Consider the following 19,994-nt stretch of genomic DNA (forward strand, 5'->3'; position numbering starts at 1 on the left):
GGCCCTGCACACAACTGCCAGGGCATACTTTATTCTGTTAGAGGCCATATTCCCTGCTGGAATCTATGCTCAGAATGAGAGACTGAGGTCCTAGGTGGAAGAACTTTGGAAGCAAAAGCTGAACGTAGAATGGAGATACGCAACACGCTTTTGAGAATCCAGTAGATTTCCCTCAGAATTGCTGTGTCCTGAGATGCCCAGAATTCATTATTTGGTGCACCTGAGTTTGATCCACACTTCAGCGAGCAGCCCTTTAATTTTTTGTTAACCATGATAAAGGTGACTTGACCACATCCTGTATGAATTTTTTATAGGGAATCCAAAAGAAATAATTAAATTGACTGTTTCTGCTGTTAAGAACACATTTCAGGCTATTCATTCAATTTGATTTATATAAATGTCTTGTTTACACATATATCCATGTAAATGTGAAGCTTTATACTTGCAGAAAGTTCCTTTTCTTAGTATCTAAAGTTAACAAAGACAGCTTGTGCCTGGTCTGACAGACTGTCCATAAATATCTGTAAGTTGGTCATTTTACAGCTATATTATTATTTTCATGAAAATGTATGAACCTAATTGCTTTTGGATTAAAATCAAGCATTACAGATTTTACGTACAAAGATAAATTTAGAAGAAAAACATTTTTAAAATCCAGGAAAATAAGAAGTAAATATAACTGTAGGAAGTCTTAAAATTAAGAAAGGATCAATTGACCTAAAATAAAAATGATTTTCTCTTATTTCCTCTTATTTACATTGCCTCTTTATGCATTCTAATACTCTCTCTCAACTTCTCTACTGTGGTACCTCATTATGATGGTTAAGTAAAAAACTAACAAACAATGCAGATCTACCCCTGACCAGCGCATAGCCGTTATGCCACAGGCATGAGACCCACGGTATAGGGAGTATGTCTTGTTCCTTTTGGCTTCTTTCACTCAGCTTGATGTTTCCAGGGTCCATCATCCATGTTGTATCATGCACAGGATTTCATATCTTTTTATTGCAGAATAATACTCTGTGGAATGAATATACCACATTTCATTATCTATTATTATTTATTTATCGTCAGTTGATGGCTATTTCAATGCTTTCCATTTTTTAGCTCTTGTGAATAATGCTCATGAGAATATGCAGGTCCAGGCTTTTGTGTGGGCATACATTTCATTTATCCTAGGCATATACTAGGGAGTGGAATTGCTGGGTCTCATGGTAACTCTCTGTGTTTAAACCCACCAGCAGTGGATGGAGGCTCCAATTTCTCCACATCCTTGTCAATGCTTGTTATTCTCTGGTTTTCTGAAACTATCTTAATGGAAATTACCTAGCATCTCATTCCAATTTCGACTTGCATTTCCCTGGCAACCAGTGATGTCATACATCTTTTCCTGTGCATATTGGTTATTGTATATCTTCACTGGAAAATACCTATTTACATATTTGCCTATTTATACATGGGTCTTTTTTTTCCTTTTTTTTTTTTTACTGAGGTCTAAGAGTTCTTTACTCAATTTCCTTTCAAAGCAATTTTATAGGTATTACTTTTGTAATAGAAAATCAAATGTCCATATTTATAAGGTATATTTTGATTTTGATCTCCAAATTTTCTGAGAGAATTGTCTCTGCTTTTAATACTGGATTAAGAAATCAAAAACACTGTGCATGATAAATAAGCAAACATACCTGGACCAAGTGTGTTTGGGAACCAGTGGCTGGATTTAAATTATGAAATATTCCCTATGTATATTTAGACCCTTCTTCAGATAACGTGATCAAAATGAGGCAAAATCAGCTGCACATATGTCACATAAGGAAGAAATGAAAGTGCTAAAGTGGAATGTATGTGAAGTTCTACAGGAGTCATGCGATACCACTTTTTAACAGATCTGAATTTAGCCAAGAATAATTGAATGATACAGAAGAAAAAATGTAGCTTTTTGTTTTTTTTCTTTTCGGACATATTCATTTATGGTCAGGTACATACACATACCTTGTGACGTTAGCCTTACAAAGGATCTTAAGCACCTTAAGATCCTGCATTTGAGTGCTAAAACCACCTACTAAATGTATATTAATTTATATCACTCATGGATTGCATTGCTCAGTGTTTTTATTCCTGTCAGTAATTAGGCTACATAGAGACTTTGCTGCCTCTGAGAAGGTTTGTATTTCTTGAATATGTAAGCCAGGACTGCCAAGGAAAAGGGGTACTTTGATCTTAGAGAATCTTCCCACAAAATTAACCAAAAAGGAAAAAATCATGTTTCTGTGGAGTTTTTGTTCATTTGGGAAATCTTAAAGAACGTCAGTGATACACTATTTCAACTATTTGATTATTTACTATTTTTCCTAAGAGAAAGTAATGAAAGAGAAGAGAGAGGGAAAGAAAAAAATGGAGGCCGGAAGGAAGGGCTGATGGGTGCCCAGCATTGCACTAGATGCTTCCACATGCATTAATATTGTTGATTCATTACGACCATCATTGAAGAAAAGAGTTATATCCATAGCTTATCACTGAGAAAACAGACATGGTATGAAAGAGAAAAAGAATTACTATTCTTAAAATCCATATTTATCTTTAAATGCTTAGACAGTAATCACTTAACACTGAAAATAATGAAAAAGGACAATTCCGATTTTTGCCGCATAATAGATCCATGTTCAAATTAGCATAGTATAATCTAAACTCCACACTGCCTCAGAAACATGGACCAAAGTAATACCACTGTTTCTTTTATTCAGCTCTTGTTCCTAAAATGTGAAAAATTCTGGAAAGACAGATAAAGATGTTTAATTTATGCCGATGAAGCGCCTCTTGCCTTTGCCCTGAATATTTGACCCAAATACGAGCTAATTTAAGTTGTAGATTTTCCTTAAGGGAAAAATGAGCGAGGCTGGAGGGGAAGGTGATTGAGGGAGGTGGCGGTGACAGTCTTCAGTTGTCCAGGCTTCCATCCTCTCTCGCCTGTGCTTGGGGCGCCCAGCCCACATTGCATCTTCCTGGTGGTTAGCCAGTGATTGACTGCCATCCTTGGACCCAGGAGGCCACACTTTTGCCTAAGAATCATTGAGCAATCACAGTCTAATCTGTTTAATGAAAGGATGTTTCTTTCATCACTGCCGTTAGTGGGAAATCCTTGAGTGATAAGCCCACAGCACTTTTTCTCAACTGGTCTTGCAGCAGCACCAGTGTGGGGTGCTGGTTGTGTCAGAATGTCTCCCCTGGTTTCTGTCCCTAAGCTTTCTCCTCCTAGTTCCTTCCCATTGAGAACAGTGGGTACAACAGTATTTCAGAACCCACTATGATTTATTCATTAGAAAACGACTACAATCAGAACTGCCTCAACTTCTCCCTTCCTTTCATCTTCTTTTGGAGTGGATCTTCTTTTTCCTTCCAATAATCTGTGTCCCTGAATTGCTGTGGTCTGCTGGCTGCTTCCTAATAGATCATGTCTGAAACAAAACTATCAAACAAAACATTGGACAAGAAACAAACCATGACAAGATGACAAAGGAGGCTGTTTTCACTTTAGGGAGGCCATCCAGTTGTCAATAAGTTATATAATAAAAATAAATACAGCTCAGCATTTGGGTGCACAAATCACAGACTCTCAGTAGGTCATTTAAGTCCTTATCACTGCCTGAGGGTTCACAAGCTTGGCAGGACCCTGTAATGGAGGACAGAACCTGCCACGTTCCTGACCCCTGGATTCCAGTCAAAACAGAACTCTTTATCTTTTTGAGCCCTTAGCCATTAGGGGATGGGAAAATATTTTTGAGACCAAGCAACTTAAATCTTCATTTTATCAAGGATTTAATGAATTCACTCAGAAATTGCTCAATCTCTCCAAGAGCTGACCCTCCCCGAATTCTGTCTTTGGCAGGAGTCCTGGTTTCAGGGAGGATATTTGGCTCACACCTCGTTGGAGTGTTGGGAGAAGGGGTCCCTTGCCTGGTCTTTGCTAGGGGTGGGAGAAGCAGAACCAGTGTCTCCTCTCGCTCACTTGCCACAATTCCCTTGGCCACAGGAGGATGGGCTCCTCTTTGATTTCCACCATGTCACCACATAGTGGTCTTGTTGTGATAAATAGAGGGGAGGAGTTGAGTAGCTTTTTGAACTACTATAGGAAGTTCTATAGACTGACCGATCCAAGTTTGTTCCTTAAAATTTCCAAGGATGAATTACACAGGAATATGGAAAAGTCCCTGAAATGATATAGCCAGGCTGTGACACTGCTGCTGAGATAGTTTGGATGTGTCCCCTCCCAAACTCATGTTGAAAGATGATCCCCAATGTTGGAGATGGAACCAGGTAGGAGATGTTTAGGGTCATGGGGGCATATGTCTCATGAATGGCTTGATGCCCTGCCTGCGGTAATGAATAAGTTCTCACTCTATTCATTCACAGGAGAGCAGGTTGTTAAAAAGAGCATGGTGCTGGCCGGGCGCAGTGGCTCATGCCTGTAATCCCAGCATTTTGGGAGGCCGAGGAGGGCAGATCACTTGAGGTCAGGAGTTCGAGACCAGCCTGCCAACACAGTGAAACCCCATCTATACTAAAATTACAAAAAATTAGCCAGGCGTGGTGGCGGGCTCCTGTAATACCAGCTACTCAGGAGGCTGAGGCAGGAGAATCGCTTGAATCCGGGAGGCGGAGGTTGCAGTGAGCCGAGATTGCGCCACTGCACACCAGCCTGGGTGACCAGAGCGAAAGTCTATCTCAAAAAAAAAAAAAAAAAAAAAAAAAAGAGCATGGTGCCTCCCCCACTCTCCTCCCTGACTCCCCGACTCTTGCTCCCAGAGTGGGGGCCCCCTCTCCTTTCTCCATGTGTAAAAGCTTCCTGACATCCTTACTGGAAGCAGATGTTCATGGCATGCTTCTTAAACAGCCCGAAAAACCATGAGCCAAATAAACCTTCTTTCTTTATAAATTATCAAGCTTCAGGTATTCCTTTACAGCAATTCAAAACAGACTTATACAGCCACCTAAATATATTGCATGGTCTGAAACTACATTTTAATTCATGATTTTCCATTTCTTATATTTTGTATAAGGTTCTTCCATGGAGTTGATTTTTTTTTTTATTCTGGAGAAGTACTCAGAATAATAGCAGTAAAAAAGCATTTTCTAAGTTTTAAAATCTCACTTTTTTGCCCTAATGCTTTTTGCCTCACATGAGGTACACCTCCTTCCTCCCTTCCAAGTCCCAGGCAGCCCCAAGCCATTTCCCTGGGACCCAGCTGAGTGACAAGAACAACCTGGAGCAGCTGCTGGGCCAAGGGTTGTGTCAGATTATCATGTTCATTCTCATGATATTACTACGATAAAGCTATCATTAATTTCCTCTTACGGGGAGGAGCTGGACACAGGTAGTATGTGAGACAGAAATAATAAGTGCAAGAGCATAGATTTAAACCCAGATAATCCAAATGTATCATCTGAGCACACTGTGCACACTCCACTCAGTTGCTTCCTCACCGGAGCATGTTTGTCTATTTTTATGCATGCCGCTATTGTCATTGCTATACTATGAGTATTCCAGGACCAGGATGTCTGCTTTATTTACTGTATAACTCCAGCACCTAGCAGAGCCCCCATCCCATAACAGGAGCCTAATAAATGTGTGGTAAGCTAATGAGGTACAGCACAAGTTGATGATGATGAAGAGATAGAACCATATCACCCAAGCCACGGGTTGGGCCAGGGCAAATCTGAGGCCACTGAATGTTGCACACACACACACACATACACACACACACACACACACACAAATGACTATCCTTAGTTCTATGGGAGCTAAGGAAACTCAGGGGCATGATTAAAAATCCTAGTTAATGAAGCAGACAATATGTAGAGTTCAGAAGAGGAGGCTGAAGAAGGCTTAGGAAAACAGGGCTCTGTAAGATGGATAGACTTGTAAAGTGTGAATAAGATTAAGTTAAAAAATAATAGAAGAAAGCCACCAAGGAATAGAAAATAACATTAATAAAAATCACCCAGCCTGTGTGAAGGTCCACAGGTTAATCAATGAGCCTGAAGCAGAGATTTGGTGCAGGGTTAGAGAGAAAGATAGAAATAAATGCTGGAGCTGTACTATGCGTAGTCCTTAATCCGCATTAGGACTATTAATATACTCAGTGTGGAGTGCAAAATCTCTATGTTTCGGAAATGTGGAGAATATGTGGTGGTGGCAGTGGAATTCTGATCTGACTATAGCAGGTTGTATAATGGTGGATTAGACAAAAGGGGGGAGGAGGGAAGGAAGAGACTGGGAGGGAAGCTGGAGGAATACAAGTCAAGCTGGGTTTGGTTCAGGCACACTTGGAATGATCTAGGTATGAGAGTGAGTATCAGGGTGATGAGGGGTGGAGGGTAAGAAGTAACCAAAGGAAAAAGAACATGAGGAATTATTTGAATGTGGAGATGGGGGCACGCAGGGAGATCATGGCACTAAGAAAATCTAACTCAAGGATCATGCTTTTCATGCAAAATTTTCACCCTCCAGGGCTACCATTATCTGCCAAGTAGGATTTCCTTGGACAGCTTCTTTCCTGTGGCCTGGATCTCATGTGAGGGCAGCCTTTTCTACACAGCGACATGACACAGCTATCAAACCTGATCTCCTTTCAGCATAGAGAATGCAGGCCACTCAAGAGCGACTGTCTCCAGTTCTCACTGCAGCCTGCCCTCTTCTGAAGGGGAATATAACCAAATTTATTTGCCGCTCTAATCTTCTTGATGGATTTAAGACACTGCCCACTCTAAATTAAATCCTATAGCAACAAAATAAAGCAAATGTTGCTTCATATTAAAATGGGGAAGCGATAACCAAAACAACTATGAGATCTCCATTTAGAAAAGGGATATATGTTTTTACAAAATCCTCGAATTATTGAAACATAAATAGTTCAGGGCTAGAGGATAAACTTTGCGATTTCGTGGTGTCCATTTATTATAAAAAGTTATTATTATTACTATCACTATTATTCTACATTTTAGGACAGGCCTTTTGCACATACTGAGATTAAGATCTCTTACTAAATCTATTGCTTGCTTTTGGATTACTGGAATTTAACAAAGACCATAATTACCACTGGTTTTCTGTTCTTTTTATTTTACTTTATCTTAATGTCAACCCTAACCAGTAGTCATTAGTAATTGTTTTATCAAATTTGCTCAGGAAAAATGTTATTAATTATTGGCTTTAGCAGCATCAAAAGGAAGTACAACCAACAGAGAAGGACATTTTCCCAATCACTTCTAAATCCAAATTAATGACACAAAACCTCAATACCTTATGATCTACAGCCCTCTTCTGTAACCAAAACAGCATGGTACTGGTACCACAACAGAGACATAGATCAATGGAACACAACAGAGCCCTCAGAAATAATGCCGCATATCTACAACTATCTGATCTTTGACAAACCTGACAAAAACAAGCAATGGGGAAAAGATTCCCTATTTAATAAATGGTGCTGGGAAAACTGGCTAGCCATACGTAGAAAGCTGAAACTGGATCCCTTCCTTACACCTTATACAAAAATTAATTCAAGATAGATTAAAGACTTACATGTTAGACCTAAAACCATAAAAACCCTAGAAGAAAACCTAGGCAATACCATTCAGGACATAGGCATGGGCAAGGACTTCATGTCTAAAACACCAAAAGCAATGGCAACAAAAGCCAAAATTGAAAATTCACATTTTAAAGAGTAACTAAAAACAGACACAGACACTCAGACACATAGACACACAGATGCATAGACACACAGATGCACAAACACATAGACACACAGACGCATAGACACCTATATCCTGATCTGGTAACACGATTTTGAAGTATCCCTTGTTTTCACACTTAAATCTCCCACAAACACTGGACTCTGACCATATTCCTCTGAGTAACACCACCCAGCACATCAATGGATTTTTCTGACCTCTTGCTTCTTTACGGATTATGTAGAACTTTTCACAGCTGGCTATAGTGGTGGTGGGCTTGCAAGCAGCTCTCCAGCGGCCCTCACTTCCATTTGCAGTCTGCATGCCTGTGTGCAGTCCATCCTCACATTTAATCAGAGTTGGCCCTGTGTTATCAATTAAATTCTATGGACGTGTGGCTATATCTTTAAAAACATGGCAGCTTCCATCTTGTTTTCTTAAATCGCTTTCTCTGTGGTAAACTAGACACCGTTCTGTAAGTGTATTTAAACACCCTCATGGAGAGGCTCACACAGAGGGAGAGAAATGCAGGTCCCTGCTCAATCGCCATACCTATTTTACAGCAACGTCAGGAACACACGTTGGAGGAGGCTCCCCCAGCATCACTCAGTCAAACCTGCACACGACTTTGGCCCCAGCCAGCACCTGAGTGCAGCTTCATGAAAGACTTTGAGCCAGAACTTTCCTACCAGGCTGCTCCTAAATTATTGACCCACAGAAAACATGGGAGATAAGGAATGATTATTGTTATTCTAAACATGAATTTTGCGATGTTTAGTTACACAAAAATAGGTAACTAGTACAGATTTTGGTACATAAAAATGAAGGCCATCCTGTGAGCCATCCTGTGGACCATCCTGTGGAGCTCCATTGCTCTCCGGTGGCCTGTCCACGAGGCTGTTTGAATATCCTTAAGGAACAGTGTCTTGTTTGCCACAGGGAAAGTGATTTAAGAAAACAAGATGGAAGCTGCCATGCATTTTATGATATAGCCACACTTCCATAGAATTGAATTGATAACACAGGGCCAACTCTGATTGCTGCAGTAACAGAAATTCTAAAAGACATGGGATGGACATTGGGACCCTACAGTGAGCAGAAGCTAGAAAAGTTCCTGGGAAACGTGTTAGTGAAATCCTAGAGAGCTTGAAGAGAGTGTTGGCAGAAGCCTGATGTCCTCCAAGTAGGCTGCAGTGAGTGCTTAGCATTCATTTGAGGAAAATGGGGGAAAGAGGGCCCCTTTATAAAATTATAAAGTGGCATAAAGTAGAACAACACTCTTGCCTATGTAAGATGGAATATAGGGAAAAAAATGTACCTAATCACCTGGAGGGTCCATCGAAGGAGGTTTCTAGGCGATGTGTTGAAGGCGCTGTCTTACGTTCTTTGGCACCCCTCGCAAAATGTGAGAGACATAGGGAAATACAATCAGAAAAAAAAAAAAAAGCTGTTCCATATAAAGGAACCAGAGATTTTTGGGTTCAAAACTAAAAAACTGTTTATCATTTCTGGTCTCTCTAAATAGTAAAAGATCTTAAAGGAAAAGCTTCCAGATGAAGATAGCTCAGAACACTGTGAGTCAAAAATGGTTCACAGGTGAGGTTAAAGGTGTGACTGTGAAGCCTTTTTGTGATATATCAGAAACATGCAAGATGGAGCCTCAGACAGATCAGTGCCCTTCCCAGGATGCAAACGGTATGCACCACACATTTTATTGTTAAAAAAATCACTCCTAAGAACCTTAAGAGCATTGTGCTACAGGGGCCTTATGGGCAACAAAAGGTAAAAGAAAGATGATCTTGATGAGATTCGTGTGTGTCTATTTTCCAATGGAGTGAATCCCTGCAAAATTTACCAAAGACCTACACACATTTTATACCATTGTAATAGATGAAACACCACCAGACTGGATGAAAAGGAAAGAGTCAGTAAAAATGCAAAGAGGCCTTGGGCTTCTCAACTGTTATGAGCAGAAAGCAAACTGAAAAAAACCACTTAGATGCAAATACCAGCCACTTTTTTATCCAAAAGGTAGAATGACGCAGAAGTCAGAACCAAAAGCCCAAAGTTTGGAGCCAAGATCTCAGGCAGTGGTGCTGAGCCCTCGTCAAGAAATTGGCCTGATGTGTCCAAATGGATTTTAGAATTACCATGGAGAAGTGACTTAAGTGTGCTTTCTATTCCCCCCTTTTGAGGATGGAAGGGTCTGTAGCATTTACTCTTTTTTTTTCTTTTTCTTTTTCTTTTCTTTTTTTTTTTTTTGAGACAGAATCTTGCTCTGTCACCCAGGCTAGAGTGCAATGGTGCAATCTTGGCTCACTGCAACCTTCGCTTCCCGGATTTAAGTAATTCTTCTGCCTCAGCCTCTCGAGTAACTGGGACTACAGGCCTGTGCCACCACGTCTGGCTAATTTTTGTATTTTTTTTTTAGTAGAGACGGGGTTTCACCACATTGACCAGGCTGGTCTCAAACTCCTGACCTTGTGATCCGCCCACCTAGGCCTCCCAAAGTGCTGTAGCAGTTATTCTACACAAGTCTCACGACTACGTGTTGGGCACATGGAAAGTGAATAACTTGCCTTTCTAGTTCACAGGCGTCCAGATTTCAAAGAGCTGATATGGGAAGAGCCACTTTCTGAAATGGACCTGATTGGAATGTTAAGATCTGGGCTTCAGGCTGATGCTATAATGGGATGAGGCTTGGGTGGGGGATGGAGGTATTCTTGGAAGACAGTGTCAAGAGCTGAGAAGGGTCTGATATGTTACCACATTTACCTGATAACTAGTTAACTTGCCATAGTTTCAAGAATGCTGGTAAAAAACATGACGTCTCCTGGTCGAAGAAAATGAATTTTTTTTTTGTTACTCCAAGAATAGCAGTAAGTATGAACAACACTTGTCAGTTCCCCTGGCTCCCAAGTACCGTGAGGACAATGCAGTGAGAACTGGATAGATACCTGTACACAGAGTGGATTGCTTTACAGAAAAGGAATTCTGAGCTTAGAAACCCCAAGTGTTTTGTAACAGTAAGCTTGCCTGTCCTTAGTCTGCAGAAAGACGTTATCCATTATTGCACTGCATGGTAAGCTTGCCTCCGCTTTGCTTCCGAGGGATGTATTCTATTTACGGCTATAAGAAGACACGTCTTCTCTTCTCGAGGGAGAAATTGTATCTTCCACAGCTGTTCATTATACAACCATCTTTGAAAACAGAGTGTGAAACAATAGGCACTCTCTGCTTACAAGACATGGAGAAATATGAGACTCGTGAGGAATTGTCTCCCAACAAAGCACAAGTATACGTTGCATATGAAATAGACATGAGACAATGGGGGAAGGAGGTGGACTATAATAGATGGTCTCCAACGTCTTCCACTGAGCCTGCCCACTAATATTCACGCCATTGTTTAGTTCCCTTCTACTTCTGTTCAAGTGGCAATACATGACTAAGACTGTTACAAAGACATTGTAGCTTCTGCCTTGGTGTTTTGAATTATTCATTTTAGGGATGAGAACCGTAAGGACACTCAGGTGTTCCTGTGAAGAAGCACACAGTGAGAGGAGCTGAGTCTCCCAGCCATTAGCCAGCACCAGTTTGCCATCCATCCAAGAAAGCCCCTTTTAAGTGGACCCCCCCCCACCTTATTTAAGCCTTCAGATGCCTGAAGCTCCACTCACTATCTGACTATAACCTCATAAAAGACCCTGAACCTGAACTCTCCAGTGGATGGCTAACATAATAATAATCAAGGATGAAATTTGGCTGTGAGTGGTATCTGAAGGGAGAACTTGTGACTATGGCCAACACTGGAAACCTTGAAGGTAGAGATGCTATCAGATGTCCTCTGTACAACCTTCTACTTCATCTGGGAGTTTTATCTGACAGAGGTCATCAGGCCAGTACTCTCAGTGACCACTAATTTACTAGGACACAAGCCAGACCACCTCATTCTTGGACCATCCCAGTCATTAGAAACCATCTCTTTATTAAACCAATATGTGGCTTTCTATAATTTTTGTAAATAGGTCCCAGTGTTTTCAAAATCCACAAGAATAAATCTGATTCTTCTGTACATTAAATAAGTCAATTGTAATGGTGCATGAGAGAGTTCAACTCCAAAAAAAGAATTTTTTTTACCATAAATTTAGTTATATACCTATGCAATCATTGGATTTTCTTGCTTTCTTATAACAGCAATGATTTTGTAGCACTGTATTTTCTATTAACAGAGTGGGATACATGAGACAATACCAAACAAAAAAAAATCAAGTGGTCCAATTTATTCAGCTGGATCTATTTAGCATGCAGTTTGCTTGGCTAAGTGATGATGCTCTGTTAAATCCCAAAGAGATGTGTGCCTGTAGAAACTTGGGGAGGTAGAAGGTTTATCTTGAGCAAAAAAAATAGTAAAGCTTTTTTCTTCATACGTTTGGAAGAAGATACTTTAATAGTTTACTCTGTATGTCACATTCTAGGAGAAATCTAGTTAGGCATTGAAGTGTGTGGCTTTAATAAAATCAAGCCCATCATTCCCTGGCTTGTTTTTAGATGTGAAGCAATCCACTCACAGAGCAACACTGGGAGTGGGGGGGAATTCAAATTATCTAGCAGTGAACAGTTCTGATGATGAATGCAGCATTACCATGAGGATGATGACAGTAACATTTAATTGAATTAGAATACCAGGCAGACAATTTCCATCAATAATAAATATGTTGTTGAATCAAAAAGATAGCTGCATGTGATCAATATTACATCATAAGAAAGCAATTGCTTACCATTTCAGTCTAATTTTTAAAAAAATTCAAGATGAATTACAATGTTTTATTTCTCTAAGGAACCAAATCAGTGTTTTGCTGAAGCAATGAAGTTGTACATGGAAATGCTTAGTGCTTTGCTTAGGTTCAGAGAGAAAATTAATAGCAAAACTGGGAATATAATCCTCATCTTCTGGATGGTAAGTTTTTTTCAGTCTACAGAGTCACATTATTCTAGTTTATTAAATTCGTGGCTCTATCAGCTTATGTCAGGCCCTGGAGAAGCTGAGAGAGGTGAATTATAGGAAGTGATGAAACCAATAAGAAAGAAGGGGCTCCCATGGATGTGAGTGGACATGGCTTTTGTCAACACTTGAAACACTCAGGCGTTTCTTCCCCAAACGACAATCTTGATTTTTTCATCTAGTTCAGACATTTTTAAGTATTTAGTCACCAAAGCTTGTATAATCTCTCTCATGCTGCCATACAGCTTATTATGGTCTAGAGGCAAGGTGGATATGAAACACAGAATCACAAAATGAATCTAACTAAAATTATAATAAATTTGGCAAAAGAGAAATAGCAAATTTTGGCAAGGGAGAAATAGCAAATTTTACTAGAACCAATTCTGATCTGGGGAAACTCAAAAGTAGGAAAACGAAGGAAGTGACAGTTAGTTAATGCACGAAGGATGAGTAGGAGGTAGCTAGAGGAAACATGTCAAAGAACAATCCAGATAGAGGGAAGATATGAAGGTACTGAGAGACAGGTAGTGGTGTTGGAGTTTCAGAAAATAGAAGAAAGGGGGAACCCAGGGTGTACTGAGCAAATGATTGAGTGGTGGACACTAAGCCTGAAGCAGTAGATAAATGCCACTAACAGAACAGTTAGATCATACAACTGATTTGGATTTTATTTTCTGAATAAGCCACTTTGAAATAATTAAGAGAGGGAATGATTAGGTTGATTGTTTGCTTACCATTTGTTTGCTGTTGTTGTTTTGCTTTTAAATGCTGTTTTGATTGTAATTTGCAATACAGCAACTGGAGAGGAGGCTTATGGAGACAGGAAGAACTGCATTAGTCTAGGTGAGAGCTGATGGTGGCTTGGACCAGTGTGATGCTGGAGGTGTTGGAGAGAAGTTAGCACATCCAGAAAGTAGACAGAAAATAAAATCAGCAGAGATCAAGAATAAGGGTATGTATAGGGTGATTCTGAATTATCTGGCATTAGAATGTGGATGGATATTCACACTACCATTTTTGGTAAATACTTAATTTAGTGAGGTAAGGAGATGGAATAGGCTTTATTCTAATAACTACTATCAATTTTGCCTACTTTAAACAACATCACTATTGCTGTCATCACCCAACCTCCACTCACTCTAGAGAGTAGACAGAAGGCAATGAAGGTATTCAGGGAGTTTGTAGTATAATATAATTATTAAATGCCACCTCTATTTGAGTAAATGTCACTTTATGTTTCTTTTCTTTTTTTTTTTTTTTTGAGACGGGCTTGCTTTGTCGCTCAAGCTGCAGTGCAGTGGAGCAATCCCGGCTCACTGCAACCTCTGCCTCCCAAGTTCAAGCGATTCTCCTGCCTCAGCCTCCTGAGTAGCTGGGACTACAGGTGTGCACCACCACATCCAGCTAATTTTTTGTATTTTTAGTAGTGACAGGGTTTCACCATGTTGGCCAGTCTGGTCTGGAACTCCTGGATTCAAGTGATCCACCCACCTTGGCCTCCCAAAGTGCTGGAATCACAGGCGTGAGCCACCACGCCAGGCCTGTGTTTCTAAATTTCAGTTGCCATGATTTATCCTCTTGCTAAATTGTAGCATTCCTGAAAGAAGTGTGACCCACATCTTCTGTCTTCTCAAGGAAGTAAGAATGAGAAGAGGGTGGTAAAGGAATGTATTTGTGTGACAATAGGTAGAAAGAGGAAGTGGGTGTGAACCTCCCTTCAGTTAACCAATATTGTTTCTGATTGTGTAGCTAATGAAATCATAAAGTTGTTTGTTTCTACAAGGTCTGCTTACCTCACATGAGGTGATGTAATGTCTGATCACACCCCCCATGTCGGGGTCAACAATCTTCTTCTCTCTTAGTCTGTATTGTCTATTTTCAGACTCAAAACAATGGTGCACCCAAGAGGAGAGCCATAGTTTCTCTTCCCAGCCCCAACAGCAGTACCTATCCTACCCTCCCAGACCAGATACTAGGACTGGTCTGCTAATCCCTCTGCCAAAACAGAAACTTATTTTCAAACAAATAACATTTTTGGTTGACATCAACAGTTCTTCTTTATGATACATGAGGGAGAAAGTGAGAAACAGATAGAGAAACAGAGAGAGATAAAACAAATATGGTCATATTAGTTTTAATTTTCTAAATTGCAGGTAATAGTCAATGAATTTGAAATTATTGACAATGTTTAATTGGCCCTTTTCTATATATCATAATACTTCTAATAGGGAAAATATTGTTTCTCTAAGTGCTGTAGTACCTACTAACCTGAGAGCAAAATCTGCTAGAGAGTCTCAGTTCTAAAACATTTTGTGTATTAGTTTTGAAACAAAATGTGTAAATATTTCTTATTTAGTGGCACCATTCAGTTATCCAGAGTACTTTTCTTTATCTTTATGATCCTTCTAAAAGTTTTGCCGAGTTTAGATGCTAAAAATTCACAGGTATCTCAGTATTGCTCTGTTGTGGCACTGAGTATATCAAATTAAAAATGTAAACTCCACCAAAATATTCTTCTCATGAGATGAGGTATTCCAAAGTGCAATTATTAATTTAAACACTAAACTATGTACACTCGAATGCCTATTGTATATCTTTGTTTTTTTCCTTGTTTTTATAGGTATAAATGCTTTCTGTGTGCGAGTACTGGAACTCATTCAAAGGTTTAAAAGCTTATCTTTTTATTTACCTTTAATTTAATATTTGATTAAATATTTTCAATTGGTTTTTAACAAAAAAACAAGCAAAACTTAGAAGACTTGCTTATTTAGAAAATGTTTAGTATCACTGTAGAAATATAGGTCTATTTACATGGGCAGGTAAAAACTAGAGAGGAGCTGGATGCACGGCGTGGGAGGCTGACTCAAGCATCACAGCTTGTTTTCATGCAGTGATTAATCATGCTACTTAAAAAATAAAATATCTAGGAAAAATGCAAAACTGGAAAAGCTGATCAGACAACAGGCAGGTTGAGACCCGACTGGGCAAATCAGGATGAAAATTCACTCTATTGTGACTTAGCTGGGCAGACATCCTGTCTTTCTTCTTTCTGTGCCAAACTACAGAATGTAGATTAGATTAACCTGAGTAATTTTTCCCTGTGACAAACATATTTCTAAAACCTATAAGGAAATGACGTTGGTTTTCTAATTTTAGCAATCGCAAAACCTTTCAGAAAACCATGCGAGCTGAGGCTAACCCTTGTCTCTTATGAAAGAATCTGCTATAACTAAAACTATATAATGTATCTCATGTATCTCATTAAAAGTTTCAAGTACCTCAGATGGCTGCTTCTGCCTTTGGAATAGGTGAAATAATACACATTTTGCACAATTTTGACCCAAAAATAAAAACAGAAGAAACATTTCCTAACTCACAAAGTCCAGCATTACTATAATAACAAGATAAAGACATTAAAAGAAAAATGTCTTGTAAAATGAAAACTACAGACCAATATCTCTCATGAACGTAGACATGATTGTCAAAAAATATTATCACATTTTATCCAACAATATATATAAAGTATTATACATCATAACCAAGGGGGATTTTTTTTCAGTTATGCAAGTCTAATTTAACATTCAGAAATTAGTCAATGTAATCCGTCTATAAGTAGGCTAACGAACATTTTACAATGACTTTATCAATTGATGCAGGAAAAGCAGATAACAAATCCAGTACCCACATGTGATAAAACTGTCAGCTGACTTCGTAAAAGGGGAGTTTCCACAACTTGATTTAAATAAATAAATAAATAAAAATTAAAAAACCCTACAAAAAATTAAGTAACATAATACTTGATAGTAAAAAACTGGACATTTTCCCTGAGTTTGGAAACAAAGCAATGTGCTCTATCACTACTGCTATCCTATAAGAGAAGTCTTGCTAGTGCAACGAGACACAAAAAAGAAATAAAAGGTGTATAGATTGCAAAGGAAGAAATACGGCTGTCTTTATTCAAAGATGACATGATTATCTACAGGGGAAATCTCAAAGAATTTATATCAAAGAAGCTAAAAAAATTTAACAATCCCTGAAACTAATAAGTAAATATAGCAAGGTCACAAAAAACAAATCTAATATAAAAAATCCAAATGATTTTGAGCAAGGAATAATTATAATTTAATTTTTTTATAAAGCAATGCCTTTTTCAAGTTTGCAAAAAAGTTAGTGAACTTTTTTTAAAAAAATTTGAATTTACAGAAAATATGTGAAGATAGTACACAGAGTTTCCATATGCACCCAATCTCTCCTATTATTAACATCTTATATTGGTAAAGTACAGTTGTCAAAATTACTTAACTAATATTGATACATTTTTATTAACTAAGTATGTATATTATTTGGATTTCCTTGGTTTTTACCTACTATTCTTTTTCTGACCCATGATCCCATTCAGAACATCACATGCCTTTAGTCACTATTTCTCTTTAGGCTCCTCTTTGCTGTGCCTGAAAATGGCAGTGGCTCAGCCATTTCCATCACATCAAATCAAGGGTACATACTCTGACCGTGACTTATGTATTAGTCCATTTTCATGCTGCTGATAAAGACATACCTGAGACTGGGTAATTTACAAAAGAAAGAGGTTTATTTGGACTTGCAGTTCCATGTGGATGGGGAAGCCTCACAATCATGGTGGAAGGCAAGGAAAAGCAAGTCACATCTTATATGGATGGCAGCAGGCAAAGAGTGCTTGTACAGGAAAACTCCCCCATGTAATAACCATCAGATCTTGTAATACTTACTCACTATCGTGAGGACAGCATGGGAGAGACCTGCCCCATGATTCAATTACCTCCCAGCAGGTCTCTCCCACAACACGTGGGAATTCAAGATGAGATTTGAGTGGGAACACAGCCAAACCAAATCAACCCACCACTGTTGTTCATCTTGATCATCTGCCTGAGATAGTGTGTGTCAGGTTCCTCTACTGTACAATTACTCTCCCTTCCTTTCTATACAGTACCCTTTGGAAAGAATGCCCTGTGCACAGCCCACACTTAAGAAGTGTGGAGTTATGTTCTATCTCCCTGAGACTGAAATGTCTACATAAATAATGTGGAATTCTCCAAAAAAAGATTTTATATTCTCCAATTCTGCTTTCTTATACAATCATTAATTTATATCAATATGGAATCATGGATACTTAACTTATATTTTGGGTTTTAATACTCCCTTATTAGTTTTGTTGCTTTAATTGCTCCAGCTTCAGCTATATGGGGCTCTTTCAGTTGTCTCCTGTGTCTCCTTGACATACTGTCATGACTGTGGGCTTTTAAAAACATTTCTTCACTTTTATGGCACTATATGAAGCTCCAGGATCATCTAGGTTGTCCCTGCACCATTCCTAGAACGTATGTTCCTTCTTTTTATCTCATAATTAAAAAACAAACTCTGGGTGATAAGTGTGGGTTTTGCTACTGGGGTGTCATTGCTTCTAGACCCTCTCAGTTGATAGAACAAGGAAATATATGTGTATACTAAACTGTGCATATTCATATATCTATAAATATCCTTCTATGTATGCATTTATGTGCACACACACATAGCTAAACATGAGCTCATACTGATGTCTCCAACTGTAATTCATTACCACATGGATTATTCATGCCTTCTCTCTTTGCTTTTCTATAAACTTCCACTTCAACAGTTAGAAACCTGGTTTCTACCATCTGCCACCCATTTTTGTAATTGTTCCATTTCAGTATGTAGGTACAGTGGTTTCGTCATTGCTAACCTGTACATATCAACTTTATCTACTAGAGTACAGTGCTTATGTGCAGTTTCCACTGCCTTTAATCTTATAGATTCCACTAATTCCCAGTGTTGCTTAGGTCAACACTTTCCCCACCATGCCTATCAGTGAGGTTGTTTCATACATGTGTACACAGATTCTTTTGTCACAATCTGCATTTCATCCTGGGATCCCCTGAACTCCCAAATGATTTTTTAAAAAGTTGCATAGATTAAGGTTGCTCTTTGTGCTATCAAGTGCCATGTATGATACAAACCTAGCATTATTAATTCACTGCCATATATGCAAAGTTTCACTGCATTAAAAATCCCGTGGGCTTTACCTTATCAACTCTGGCTCAGCCTCAAACTCCTGGTAACCACTAATCTATTTACCATACCTATGGTTTTCCATTTCTAGAATGTCATATATATGGAATTATTTAGTAAGTAGCCTTTTCAAATTGGCCAGTTTTTCACTTGCAATGTGTGTTTAAAGTACATCCACATCATTGCATGGATAGACAGCTCATTATTTTACCACTGGAAAATATTCCATTGTTTGGTTCTACCGCATTTTATTCACCTAATGAAGAATACCTTGATTACTTCCAATTTGGGGGCAATTATGAATAAAGCTGCTATTAATATTTGTTCATTTTTGTATGGACATAAATTTTCAAATCTGTCATATAAAGATGTAGAAGCATAATCTCTATATCATATAGTATGATAACATTTAGTTTTGTAAGAAACTGGAAAATTGTCTTCTAAGTTGATTGTACCATTTTGCATCTTTGTGATTCATCCTTTAGAGTAATTTACATCTTAAAAATTCCATAAACTGTTTACTTTCTCGATTTGCTTTCTAAACCCAAAATGGACAGGTAGGCAGAATGCATTTGATGTAGTACAGGAAACAGAGTGCATTTGATTGAGAACCATATCAGTCTGGGTCAGTACCAAAGCTTTCTGTCCTAGAGTCATAACCAGAATCCAACATTTCATTCTTAAGGTAAAAGTAGGAAGAGATGCTAGAATACAAATATTTTATTCTATTTTCTTCCTCAATGAGGTGATAATTATTTACAGTCTGAAAAGATACTGTGGGAGTCAGAATATAAAGGGAGTTTAAGTTTTGTTTGGGTCTTTAGAACTCATAAAAAGCTTTAGTTCTTTCTTATGTTTTAACTGTGTGTTTAGGATATTATTTGTCAAGAACTCCTAAAGGTGAATAACATTAAATTTGTTGATTATACAAAGCACCAACAAAAGCAAAACTTTTCAATACCAGCAATAGTTTATAAACCTGGAAGTCCCCAAAGAGCTTTGAATATGCTGAAATTTGGACTAGATGAAAGGCTCACTGGATAACATAGCTGGTTCTTTTAGAAATTTGTGGAATTATTTTAGGGGTGCATCTCTCCAGGAAAATGAATTAAGAAACTATCCAAGAGTTTTTGGTTTGAAGGCTGATTCTGATGGCAATTAGCCAAAAGCTAATTTTCCTATCCAAAGGTAATATCTACTA

This window comes from Symphalangus syndactylus, chromosome 16 (genome assembly GCF_028878055.3).
Source record: "Symphalangus syndactylus isolate Jambi chromosome 16, NHGRI_mSymSyn1-v2.1_pri, whole genome shotgun sequence".
NCBI classification, from domain to species: domain Eukaryota; kingdom Metazoa; phylum Chordata; class Mammalia; order Primates; family Hylobatidae; genus Symphalangus; species Symphalangus syndactylus.